Below are 12309 nucleotides of genomic sequence, written 5' to 3'. Positions count from 1 at the left end.
TTTGGAAACAAGATCACACTTCTGGCTCATGTTCAGCTCATGCTCTATTGTAACTCCCAGGTTCTTCTCTGCAGTACTTCAGCCTAGCCAATCATTCCCCAGCCTGTATTTGCACATGCAATTATTCCATCCCAAGTGCAGGATTTTGCACTTTGAATTTCATCTGATTGACTGCAGACCATTTGTTCCTCATTTGTATCCAGGTCATTCTGGATCCTAGCCCTGCCCCTAGAGTGTCTGCAACTTTACCCAACTGGTGTCATCCACAAAATTGCTAGACATGCACTTAATCCCATCATTCAGATCATTAATGAAGATGTTGAATCACGCTGCATTCAGGACAAACCCCAGGGGAACTCCACTTAATACCTCCTCCCAACTAGAGCCATCAATGACTACTCATGGAGCATTGTAGCTGCATTACTGTGGTTTTGCCTACTCTGTTATTTCCTTAGCTTTTTAATGAGAATGTTGTGGTCTTGCTAAGTCAAGGCATATCACGTCCACTGCTCTTCCTGCATCCACAGAGCCTGTCACCTTATTATACATGGTTGGTCAGGCATGACTTGCTCTTGGTAAATCCATGCTGGCTGTTCCTGATCCACTTGTTCTCTTCTAGATGTTTCACAATAGAGTCCTTGAAGACACACTCCATGATCTATCCAAGCATCCAGGTCAGGCTCACTGGTCTGTAATCTCCAGCTCTTCCTTCTTCCCTTTCTTGAAGACTGGCACTATATTTACCTGTTTCCAGTATCTGGGACCTCACTCAACCTCCATGTATTCTCAAAAAGGATAGATAGGCAGTGCTAAAGAAAGGAGAGGACATGGACTCTGAGGAAGGTGGAAGCTAGAAGCTTGTGACCAAGGGGGCTGCTATAGACCACCAGACCAGGAGGATGTGCTGGATGAGGCTTTCTTCAAACAGTAAGCAGAGGTTCCCCATTAAGTTTCCCAATCACAGGACCTGGTTCTCATGGGGGATTTCAATCATCCTGACGTGCTGGGAGAGCAATACAGCAGTGCACAGGCAATCCAGGACGTTTTTGGAAAGCATTGGGGACAACTTCCTGGTAAAAGTGCTTAAGTGGCCAGCCATGGGCTGTGCTCATGGGAAGAATAGATGGGGAATGTGGAAGTGGATGGTGACTTGGACAGCTGCAACCATGAGATGACTGAGTTCAGGATCCTGGGGAAAGGAAGGAAGGAGAGCAGCTGGGTTGCTCTCTGATGCATTTCAGCCACTTTGTCCACCTTTAAGAAGTGTTTCCAGAGACTTCCATTAGATTTCCCTTGTTTTCTTTATATCATGGCTGTACCTCTCCCTGAGGCTGAAGCTGGTTCCTTATTCCTTTTTCAAAGCCAGTCTTTAGGCCTGGGGACCGGGCAGGAGGCAGCCTGGCATGCAAAGCCTGAGCATCAGGTTGGGCGGGGGCCTGCCCAGGAGAGTCCCTGATTGCAGGGATGTGCGGTATGGGGCCACAGCCCCATCATGCCAGGTCTTTTCTCAGGGCGACGTACTTAATCCGTGGCATTATTTTGCATTTCCATTAGTAAATATACAGGTTGGGTGAAATCCTGACCTTTTAAGCTCGTGTAATTCATGATTAACAACCTTTAACTGCGTAGGGATGAGCTCTGCGAAGGGAACCAGGAACAAGGAGTCGGGTTCAGCCCCCTCTGCCCGGCTCCGGCCCGCGGCGGAGGACGAGCCCAGCCGGGCACCACCTCGGGCCGCGCCGCGCCGCGCCCGCCCGCCCGGGACAACTTGTGGCTGCTCCTCGGGCTCCGCCGCTGGAGCCCGGGGCCGAGCGGGGCGGCCCGGACCCCCGCCCGCCGCGGTGAGGAGGAGGAGGCGGGATCCCTCGCCCTGCCCTGCCCTGCCCTGGGTGCGCTGCGCGGCCCGGCCCGGCCCGGCCCGGCCCCCTGCTCCGCCCCGCGCCGCTCCGCCTCAGCGCGCAGTAGCTGTGGATCCCGACGGCGGCGGAGCCGGAGCAGCTGTGAAGAGCGGGGGAAGTTTGGCGGCGGTGAGTGGGGCCGGGCCGGGCCGGGCCGGCGGAGGCGCCGGTTGCGGACAAAGCCCGCGTCCGGGGCGGGTGGGCGGGAGACATGCCCGGCGCTGGCGGACAATGGGGCAGCTGAGGAGGAGAGAAGCGCTCGTTCTTTCTGCCCCGGGCGGGCGGGCGGGGCCGGGAGCCGCAGCCTGCCCCGCCGGGGCGAGCGGTGCTGGGGCGCCTCTCGCCGCCCCATGGGGATCGGAGCGGGGCGGCGGCGGGTTCATCGAGGAGCGGAGTCGGGGAAATGGCTTTTTCTTTTTTCCTCCCTCCGCTTCATAAAGACTTGTTCGTGTGGCACAGGGGCAGTCAGGCTGAACGGCTCCTTTCGTTTCCGTCTGTGTGAAGGTGCTACAGCAGCTCTGTAGTGGCAGTAATGAACATACTTGGGACTTTGAAGGACTTCAAGTACCTTTGGGCCTTGGGTTGCTTGCATAAAGGTGAATCATGCGGAGGTTTGTCGTCATGTCTGATGGCAGCGGATCCGGCTAGCAGGAGGCAGCTCGGTTCCAGCCCGGGAGCTCACGCTCTTTCGCCTGCAAACTTGAGATATGCAGTTATGGCAAACAAAAGCGATTGGTGACCTGCACAGATAAGCAAAAGTGACCTGTTAGAAGTGAGAGCCCAGAACGCAAGCGCTTTAAACTAGGAGGGGATGAAAACTTTTGCAGTGTGCTAGGCTGCGCTAGGCTACAGGGGATAGACAAGGGAAGTTCAGATTCTGCTACGCTTCTTACAGAGATGGTGCTGGTTAAAACTGAAAGGGAAAAAAGTGTCTTTCACTTAAGTCCACAGATCATTAAAAGATGAAAGAAATCAAATCTCATTTACTGTTCACCTTTTCCTGTTCATTCAAATTCATCATCTCTTTCTTTGTGGCAAGAACACTCCATGTTGAGTGCTGGTGCTTCAAAAACTTGGATTGCGAATACTGTAGGGAGGAGGTGTCAATTTGTTCTTTTCCAGCAGTGTTTTTGCTGGAGTTTATGGGACTATTGCTAAGGAAAATTGTTTCCAGAACTTCATTTGGTGCCAATTTTCATCTTCTGGAAGCAGAATGAACTGTGAACAGCAGTGTTTAAATCAAGGCTGTTTGAAATGGTGCTCTTGATTTTTTTTTTTTTTTTTTTTGTAACTGTTCTTGAGCTGAAATGTTCTGATTCTTAAACTGGTCCATTGACAAGTGTCGATTTCTCTTCCTCCAGCTTTTTATTACTATCACTAGCCAATCGCCCATCAGGAACAATGGGGCGGGGGGAACGGGTGGGGATGGAGCCCTGTGCCCTGCCCCCGCATCCAGGCCTGCTCTTCCTTTTCCTCCTGCTGCTTGGGGTCCGGCCCCGCCCCCCCCAGCTGCAGTGGCAGCCACATCAGGCTGTGTCCACCGTTCCCCACCCCACTGCCACGGTGGGCTGGCATCTCCCCCTCTTGGGCCTGGTCCTCCCCCATGTTGGGCCTGGGCCCGCTCCTCCCCTCCCCCCACTGCCGTGGCTCACCACCTATTCCCCCCACCACCATCATGTTGTCCCATGTCGGGTCCTGCAGGCGGCAACCACGGAAAGGAGGAGGCGAGGGGCAGGCTGAGGCCAGTGCTGGTGGCCTTGCCCCACCCTGTGGCATAAGGAGTACAGGGGGGGTGAGGCCAGCTCCATCATCGCCACCTGCAAGGAGCAGCACTGCTGGCCTCGCACTCCCATCCCCCCCACCATGGTGGTGCTCCACCGGCCGCCAGTTCGTGTTTGAACGCTTGTTTGCACTCTGATTGGCTGTTTGTCAGCCAGTCAGAGTGCAAATAAAGTGTTATGGACAGACAGTCTTAGGTTTTTATAATATTAGAATTATGAGGGGTAGCTCACTACAGGTCTGTTTTTAAGCGTAGATCCTCGTGCGGGTGCCCTGGGTATTAACAGCATATGAGGAACTATTTTAACACTGTTAATTAAACTTCCTCTGGGACAATATAATCAGTGTGATCTTACAATAATAGGGAATCTTTCAAAAAATATCTTAGTGTATATATGAAGTGTTTGTATGTGTGTGTGTGCAAATTCATCTGCACAGCAAGGAAAGTTTAGGAATAATGTTCTCCCTATATATGTTGTAAATAATTTCCCATGCTGTATACAGCGTGTAAAAGCATTTAGTCCCAATCTTGCAAGCACATCCTTGTACTTCTGGGAGCCTATTAACATCAGTGTTTTCTGTGCATTCGTCAGGATCTGAATCTGTAGGATTGGGTTTTTAGTTGGTTTCTTTTCTTCTTACCCTTTCTCGATTTGAATATCGTTAATCCACATACCTAATGTGCAAATGGTGGTAAGTAGTGTCATTTATCTTCTTTCCCCACCATACACTATGGGTTCTTGTAGGGTGTTTTGAGTGCCTCACATGCCCAGCTTATCTTTACTTCTGTTTGAAGAATTTAAAGCAAACAGTGAACACTAAAAGTTTAAAACAAACTGAATATGTTTGTCAAATGAGCACTGAAGCATGAGTGTGTATTGCTGGCCAGGGGCTGTGGTAGCATACAACATTTAACAGTATAAACATCATCACACACAGAGGTAAATGAAACAGGATGATTTGCAGGGTTATAACTATGAATTAAATAGCTTAGGTATCTTTCAGGTACTATCAATAAATAAAAAGTAAGTATCGTCAGAAGTTCTTCCTGATGTTCAGAATACCCACTGAAGGAAAGTGATGAAAGCCATTTTTATCATTCTGGAGAAATAATAATCTTTATCAAGATCTAAATGTGTGTGTGGGTTTGTATATCTGGATGTTGTAGATTTTTGGATTTCAATAACGAAACATTGAGGATTAATCCAGATTCCTGCTTGAAATTTCTTAAAGGAACTAATTTTGAAAAGGCCCAGAGCTAGTCAGTTTTTCGTCTACTACTGAAGAGTAGGAAAACATTGGCCATCTTCCTTTTTTGGTCCGAAGCAGTTACTGAGTCAATAAGTAGGTACTAGGCAGCATAACAGTGCAGATTAAATCAGATATATTAGGTACCCAACAGTTCAGGAAGTTGCTAAATTTATTTTAAGAAAAGGAAACAAAGTGCCATGTCTGTTCTTCTCCAAGGTTTTGTTTTGAGTTCACCATTGTCTGTTTTGTAGAATAAAGGGACAGATCAAATACCCCGCACATAAATTGAGAGTGCATGGTAGCAATTTGGATTTCTGTGATTCGTGACTCCCAGCCTGCACTGGTACATATAGAATGAAAAATAGCGTGCAGTCATCCAAGTAACTGCTGCCTCTGCTGTTTCACTGCAGGGTAAAGGCAGCTTCCTGAGAAAGGTCCAGAGAGGAGTTGTTTTCTTTCCTACCTCTGTCTAATAGTGGTTCTTCACCATAAACCAGTAATTTCCATTTCTTCTGAGCCCTCAACAACATTTTTTTTTTTTTTAGCACTGTCTGGTAGGATTGTTTCGTGAGGGCACCAGAGGATAATTCAGACCTGGAGTCAGAGATGATCTGAGCAGGGTGCGGGGCCCAGAGCAAATCAGCGTGTGTGGGGGCCCTGCCCCAGGACGCAAGGAAGCCGGTGGCAGATTCTGGGGGGGTGGCAAGTGGCCAGACACATTGGATTCAGCAGTGGATTTGGTGGGGGGCAAGCAGCCGGATGTGAAACCAGTGGCAGCACAGAGTCGCTGCGCTGCTCCACCCAGCTCTGCGAGGCCCCCCAAAGCGCAGGACCTGGGGCGGTTGCCTCGATTTGCACCCCCGCCCCGGGATGGCCCTACCTGGAGTTGATGCTTGAATCTGTTTCTTCTCATCTGTAATTCTGTTTTTCTGAGTTGACCTCTGTTAGCTGGGTAACAGATTTGTAATTTTTCTCTTGATACCCTTTTTCAGTTTCCTAATTTCCTGTGCAGATTTGTGGTGCTTCATATGATTTATTTTACCAAAAATAATGTTAAGTGATGCAAGAGACGACCTTCACCCTCTGCTGTTTATCCAAATACAGCTGTTGTACACATTGTGCTGCATAAACACATTTCTGTTGAGGTCTCTCTGTTTTTATAACAATAACCCCCACTGCATCATCTCGGCTTTGGACACCATAGTCTCTGCTTTCATCAAGGACTTGTATTATGTGCTTCTGGAGTACAGTTTTGATGTAACTTCCTATAAGCAAGCACATGAAAGTTCACTTTAAATGAAAGCCTTGCCTATTCTTTTGTTTGGCTCAATAGCGTGAAAGCTTACACATTAGGAAACAATGGCGTAAAAGTAAAATTTATCCCAAAGGAGGCAGGGGGTGTAGGTTGTAGCTGTGTTGGTCTAAGGACATAGGCAGACACGGTTTTTTGGGTGAATCTGATATCAAATTCACCCAAAGAACCTTGTCTGCCTATATCCCAAAGAAGAGTCACTTTGACCTGCAATGTTGAGGAGGGAGTTTATGCTTTTTTTCTCTCTCTCTTTCATTCTGTTTTTGTCATACCTGAAAAATAATGTTTGTTCCCCCTGCCCTCTAAGCCTCAAAATACAGGGCAAGTCAAACTTAGTTTTCTCAAGTTGTACCACAGGGCTTGTCAGTTGGTGGTGCTTTCTTAGACTTAGAACCTAATTGAAGAGCAGGGATCCTGGTTTTCTCTATTTAAAAATCCCAAATTCTCTGACTAAAAACCCCAAAATCTGTGTTTTTCCACAGTTAAAATGAAACACCACTAATATATGTAGGTATCAGTTGAATACAACGTTTTATTTCTATATTTACAATTTTAAAGCAGTTTGAAAGCCTACCAGTGCCCCAATCATTATAATAATATTAATTCTAAATACCTATATATTTTAGTTTGATTTTTTTTTTTTTTATACTGGAAAATAAGAACTCCCCCTGCCCCCTTTGCTCACCAGGATACGAATCCAGATGTGGCTGTGTACCCTGCTCCTTTGTGACACTGAGCAGCCCTGATGTGCCAGTGTCCTGTCCCTGCCCATGCTGTTTCCCCTTGCTCCCAAGCCACAGCCCCCTGTCTCTGCTGGTGACCCTCACTCCCAACTCATAGTCCCTTGGACCTAACAGTACTCCTCACTGCCAAGTCCGCAGCCCCCTGGCCCTGCCAGTGCCCCGCTCAATCTATAGCTCTCCAACTTCCCAGCCTTGCTGGTGCCCTCACTCCTGACTTGCAGCAGGGGGTGCGAAACTCTATGCTGCCCTTGCAACTGCTGGGTAGGCAGGGGGGCGCCTCACCGTGCCATAGCTGGTGCAGGGCTCTCCGTGCAGGCAGTGCTGGCAGCACTGAGCCTCCCTGCCCCACTCTGTCCTCTTGCTCTGGCTTCTACCCACTGGCTCATGGAGGCCTTGGGCGGGAGGGCAGCAGGGAAGGGAGCTCAGAGACCCACAGTGTGCAGCCCACATCCTCTCCCATCCCACGCACAAATCTGGAGGGGCACGTGTCTCTCCATGCTCCCCCCAATGTGTTGCCTCTGGTGCCCCAACCTGTACATGGGAGTGCACGCAATGGCAGGGAGCCAGCCTCCCCACTGCCCCCTGGATGAGCTGCCCCCAGAAGTCCCACTCCATTCTCTCTATTAAAGGAGAAAATCTGTGTTTTTTCTGTGGCAAATGGAAAACCTAGATTCCTGGTGAAGAGGCAGGATTTAAATAGCCTGAATTAAAATCCCTTCCCTTCTCAGATGATCAGTTTTTACTTGAATGGTTTCTCTGATGCTGCAGATGTTTTTACTTATGGCAGAACTGTACTTATTTTCATTTGTCCATTGAATCTTCCTGGGGGGAAAAACTAGAGAAGATGACTTAACTGTCTAATGGAAGAAAGGAACGGAGAGGACAGAAGGAGAGATGGTGGTAGTGAAGATGGGGAGATTTTTCTAGTCTTTTTTCTAAATCATAAGACAAAAAAGATACAAACCCAATTGTTTTCTTCCCTTATAGTTCACTATTAACTCCTGCTTTTAGGGATCAAGGAAGTTGTGTAGGGCTTTTGTGCATTTCCTTCCTCATTGGGATGAATTAAGATGTAGATCAGTAGTCACCAACCAGTGGATCTTGATCCAGGGGTAGATCTCGGAGCCTCTCGGAGTCAATTTGAGCCTGGGGGGGCTGAATGCCTGTGTGCATAGACACATGTGCCCGTGGCCAGCAGGTCAGTCCATGGGGGAGGGAAGGGGCGGGGGCTAGATCAAGGCCTCTGTAGCGAGGAACAGTGCCACAGGAGCAAGGGTAAGTTGAGTAGGGCCCTGTCTGGGTGGGGCTTACCTGCTGGGGAGATGCACCCCCAAATAATATTTTCTCCCTCTGCCTCAATCTGCCCCACCCTTTCCTCCCCACAGATTTACCTGTTGGGTGGAGGGGAGGGAGGTGCGGGGGAGGTGGTGGCAGCGACGCGCAGTAGATTTTGGGTTGCTTTTAAATGACAAAGGTGATTTCCTACTTAAAAAGGTTGGAGACCACTGATGTATATGGATAAATAATGAAATAGCTTTACAGATCTCTCTTTAATAGCAACTGATATTTGTTAATCTCTTGCTGAAAAGTGACCCAGCTGTATTAGAGCTCAGCATTGAGACTTTAATACAGTTTCAGATTCCATTAATAATGTAACAGTCAAAGGGAAATGTTAGCGTTAAAATATAAAACATTAACTGTTGTCTTTTATTGGACTTTGTATGTTAGTCCAGGGGTTTTCAACCTTTTTTAATAAGTGTACCCCCGGTGGCCCCCTTTTTAGTAAGTGTACCCCCATGATTGGGGGGGCAAGTGGCCGGATGCAGAGCAGGGGGTGGTGGCGAGTGGCTGGACGCAGGGCAGGGGGGCGGGAGGGTGGTGAGAGGCCAAACGCTGAGTGAGGGTGGGGTGAATAGTGGCAGTGCAGCGTCTGTGTGGCCCTGCTCTCTCTCCAACCCGGCCCTGCTCCTGTGAGGCAGCGGTGTGGGGTGCTGGGACCTGTGTACCCCCTGGGACCTTTCAAACTACCCCCAGGGGTATGCGTACCCCCGGTTGACAACCTCTGTTTAGTCTACCGTGTCCTGGCTTCTGTCCTTCTGTGGGGATAATCTGGTAAGTAGGTGTCTGAAAACATCTAAATCTTTGTGGTATGTCAGGGACAGTGAGGAAATGAATGATGAGATGTGGCCTTTAAGCTGTTCTGAGGCTGTGGCACTCTCAGTTCTCCACCCCCCTCCAATTCCCCCAAATACATAGACATCCCTGGTAGTGGCCTCATACAGTCATGCAGTTTCTCCTGGGAGAAACACTGATCTCCCAGGAGAAGCCATGAGTATACAGATTTTCAATCTTTTTCTCCCAGGGTGAAAATGGCCATTCCAAGAGAAAAATAACCTGGGAACAACCAGAGTTAGATCACTCCCAGGAGAGTTTCTCTTGACACAGAAAATGTCTGGACATGTCATGGCTTCCCTCAGAAGAGAACATAGTCCTCTAGCTTCTCCCCCTCGCTCCTTCGGAAGGCAGTGATTTGCAAAAGTACTGCCATTAGTGTCAGTAGGACTAACAAAAAAATTGCTTACCAGGGGGAGAAAAAGGTTTCAATTTTGGGTCAGCAGTTACTCATAAATTTCTCTTGATTTATGAACTTTTCAGCTGTGGGTGAGTGACCTAAAGAAAGAAAGTTCCTTTCTTCTTTACAGGAAGCTATCTGGCAAATTGTGGAAATAACACCACTTCCTTTAACCCAAAAATCTAGGTCCCATAAGTTTCCAGAATTTTCTCTTTAGGGCCTCTGGATGAAACTGGTTCTCTCAGTTAATTGATGGAAATTAAAGAGTTCTTGTATTATTGAAACCCTATCTAAGGTTTTTATTCAATACTTAGAAGGGCAAACGTAGCTATAAGAAATTCCTTTCTACAGATGTCTGTTGGCAATGGAGTCAGTGACATATAAACAATATTATTGTCTTTTTGAACAAGTCCAGCATGTCAGTGCCAGTCAGAATAGCTCAAAAAAGTATTTAGGTGCAACTCCCCTGCTAACATCAACCTTTCCAGTTTGCAAGTTGAAATGGGATCTTCTTTGTAGATTTTGGCTTAAGAATGGAAAGTTATAGTCCCTTTTAATTGGTATGTAGAACAAGTGTATTAACAGTGACTTATGCAGATATAGCTAAAAGCCTTTCCAAGGGGCCTTCTCTTGATGGATAATGGTAATGTAGAGACTTAGCTTTAGAAAGGAAATATGAAAGACTTGGTATAGAAACTACAAGTGGGTCCTGTTCCTTGCTTTGCCATTCCTCTGTTGAGTGACCTTGGGAAGCTGCGTCTGTAAAATTACATTGTGGTGTTCCTTGGTTATTGAGTCAGTGATTTCAGAATAAAAACATGCTTGGTTCGTAAAACGTATTTTCCTATTGAGCCCTGAAAATCTCAGCCTTGGGGCTTTTTTCCCCCTCTGACGTACCACTGTTAGTAGCAACGACCCTGCAAGATGGATTTTTTTCCTTGTAGACTTGTGCAATTTGACTGTCTTTACTTGTGTCCACGCTTGAAAGTGTGCAGGGGTTAGCCCCTCTCTTGGGGTGTAAAGAGCCATGTGATGAACCTTTTACTCCCAAACACATGGCTTACTACTCAATGGAAAGTTAGCATGCTACAGAAAGCTGTTTAAATAGAGACCCAGGGACGTTGATGAGATGCTGCCGATATTACCAAATTTGTTTTCTGCAGTTTCACTCTGAACAGTCTCACTCCTGTGCCGATTGGTTGTTTGCTCAAACCCCTCCCACTCTCTCCCACTTCCTCATTCTCCCCCCTCCCTCCCACTGCTCAATTTCCCTTCTGTTGTCTTTTCACCTAGCTAATTCTCTTCTGATAGAAGCCCACCAAAAGAAGTTCAATAACAAAATGATTGTATTGTGAAACTATTCCCTGCCCCCCCTTGTGCCAGAGCTCTGGTTCCCCTCCCCCTTCTGGACACTGACCAAGCTGCAGGGTTTGGATCCCAGGATGCAGACAAATGCGTTCTCCATTGGTCTGGATCAGGAGAGTCAGACTTGTTTGGTCCTGTAGGCTGGATGTGGACTGCGGGTTTTCTGTGGGCTGGATGACCTGTGAGCAGCAGTAATGCTTTTTCAGTGCGGCTCTGGAATCCAGGCACTTAGTGCTGTTTTGCTGGCTTCCCTGCTGCTGATCTTGGTCATCAGGGGGCGGGAAAAAGCCTTGTTTTGAGTGTGGGTAAGGATTGGGGGGGAGATGAACGACATTAACTCCCTGTATTCCAGAGCTGCACTGAAACAACAACTCTGGTAACTGTGGAGATTAATGCTGCTGCTGCAGGGCTCCAGCAGTGAGACTCAGATTGAATCTGGCCTTTAGAGGTAGATGGGCCAGCCAGCTAGATCAGCAGCTCTCAACCTTTTTTGTAGCAGGACCTATTTGTAAACATCAATGGCCACTCCCGACCTGCTGCCCCAGTCCCAGGCCCCAGCCCTCCACCCAGTGTGTGGGGCGGGGGGTGGGTGTGTGGGGCAGAGGGCCCCCCCCCAGCAGCCCCTTGCAGGCTGGAATGCTGTCAGCCTGCAAGAGAAAGCCATGGTTTCCCCGTGTTTTTTTTCCTTTAAAGGAGAATCCATTTTTAAAGTTTATTGATCCTTTTTTAAAGCTTGCTCGCAACCCTTTCATATATTCTTATGACCAACTTTTCGGTCCGGACCTGCAGGTTGAGAAACGCTGAACTAGATGACTCACCTGTGTCAGTTGTATTCAGCCTGCAAGCTGAGTTTGACACCCTAGTCTGCATAGACCACACTACTACATCTTCCCTTGACCTCTCTGGCATGCTTCTAAGGCTGTGTGTCTGCTTCTTCACAGACATGGTGCCATGCAGTTCATTCTCCCTAGGAAGGGCTGAGTGAGGGGTCACAGTGAAGACGTGTCCATATCGTTCTTACGATTTTATTTATTTATTTATTTATTTATTTATTTTTAAGCCCTAGGTGCTCCCTCTTTACTCTGCTGACTGTTTTGGGTTCTTTTCCAAGGCACCTAACTATCCCTGTGCCTTATATATGGAGCCTGACCCAGGCTTGTAGAACCCAACCTTGGGGCCCTGCACCTATGAATTAGGCATTATCGTGTCCCACTTTCTGGTGCCTAGGTCTTTTTTGATCTGGTTCCTCAGTTTTAGCATTGGTTGCAGAGAAAGACATTCTATTTTTCTCGCCTTGTCCAAGTTTCCTGTAGTCTGACCAGTGAGAGACCTTTTATTTTATAAACTCTAGACTCCTTTATAAGGTAACTACATTCAATCTTTGCCTCC

The 12309-nt window shown here is 47.9% G+C and overlaps 1 protein-coding gene across 1 annotated transcript in view; it reads left to right on the top strand.

Moving 5' to 3' along the window:
• Positions 1-1908: 1908 nt before the first annotated feature.
• Positions 1909-12309, top strand: part of CARHSP1 (calcium regulated heat stable protein 1) — a 59726-nt gene continuing 49325 nt past the window's right edge. Inside the window, exon 1 of the mRNA XM_006277135.4 lies at positions 1909-2027. The gene's annotated coding sequence lies outside the window, so the exon portion shown is untranslated. The remainder of the gene's footprint in view (positions 2028-12309) is intronic.

The sequence above is a fragment of the Alligator mississippiensis genome, chromosome 13 (assembly GCF_030867095.1).
Source record: "Alligator mississippiensis isolate rAllMis1 chromosome 13, rAllMis1, whole genome shotgun sequence".
In the NCBI taxonomy this organism is placed as follows: Eukaryota; Metazoa; Chordata; order Crocodylia; family Alligatoridae; genus Alligator; species Alligator mississippiensis.
Note: the sequence above shows the minus strand (reverse complement) of the source record. Positions and strands in the feature narration are given on the sequence as shown.